Genomic DNA, 1,465 nt, shown 5'->3' with positions numbered 1-1,465 from the left:
CTGCCAAGAATTCTTTATCTTAGAGACCTTTCTCTCCCTCCCAGACCACCAGAAACTCTTAGCTAGTAAGATTTCTGTCTGTATGTCTGTCATGCAATTTTGGCTTTCTAACTTTTAGGGACTATAATTTGCTCTTCCCTGATTTATGATTTTGCTATGCTGCGTTAAAATTTTAAGATTCTAAGATTAATTTGAAAGTATTAAAATTTGTGAAGGTTACAACCCAGGGAAGTTTAAACAAAGGCCAGCTAATTCCAAGCCTGTCTGTGATTAACAAATCATTATCTTCCCCACCTGAGGCAAAGTGGGAGGGGGAAGGGAAAAAACAAAACAAAACCGAGGTTTCAATATTCAGGCCAGGCAGAATGAGAGGCAGTACTTGCTGAACTCAGTAGGGTGAGGGAAATTTGCAAAGCCCTGCCCAGCATCACATCCATTAAACATCCAGTAGGCAGTGTCAGTATTACCGGGACTGGGTGACCTGATGCCTGCCTGTGACATCACAAACCTGAGTTGGCCAGCCCTGGGGACATGAAACAAGGGAATAGGTGAGTGGTAGGCATGTTCCCCCCAGCGTTTTCTCTATAGTTCAAAGTACAGTCTGTACTTCTGTGGTATTACTAAAATATAAAAATATAATGGCCAAATTGAAAATGATTAATTCTGTAGTCAAGACCAAATATTTAATGTTAAAACCAGTTTAAGTTTTAATAACCTTTAAATTGGGTATACTTGACAGCTTTTCCAAATCTAATATTTCAAGAATTTAACTGAAAGACAGCTTTGTGACACCCCGAGGGCCCTGAGGTGATGCAAAGATTTATTCTCTCTCCCTAAAAGAAATATTTTGAACTAAATTAGACCAATACAATATACTTGAAATTACATAAGGAAGTAAGCTATGCAGGCTGGGTTGGACAACAAAATTAATGCTTCCATGATAATGGGCGGTTCTTGAATGAGGATAGACCGCATTCCAAGGGTGCCTCCCAGGTCCCAGGGGCATACAACTCCCAGCCAGATTAATGTGTCCTTTCCTTGAGCAGAAAGGGCAATTATGGTTAACAGCATAATTAAAATAAAATAATACTCACATTGAGTTATTCCTGGTATAAAATTGGTCAAGAAAATACTTTAGGTAATAATTGGCTTTAAAATCTCAAAGTTGTTAAGATATAATAAATAGATGTAATTAAAATGAAGAATTTGTGATAAAGCTTTTCAGTAATAATTATAAATACATTAATAATAAAAGTCCAGTCACTCAATAGGAGACTGACTGTGCTCTCTGTTGGAGGAAGGGGCCAGTTGCCCTTCTCCCTGTAAAAGTAGAGAAGCCACAGCAGTAACCTTAGATGTTATCTCTAAGGAAAAATGTAGCAGTTTAAATCCAAGTCTCCATAGGCTGAGAACAGGCTGCTGGACCTGCTCCCTCCTCCCCCTGCCTTTTCTCCAGCCTCATATG

Source organism: Cnephaeus nilssonii, assembly GCF_951640355.1.
Source record: "Cnephaeus nilssonii genome assembly, chromosome: 6".
Taxonomy (NCBI): Eukaryota; Metazoa; Chordata; class Mammalia; order Chiroptera; family Vespertilionidae; genus Cnephaeus; species Cnephaeus nilssonii.
This window is presented reverse-complemented; position numbering follows the sequence as displayed.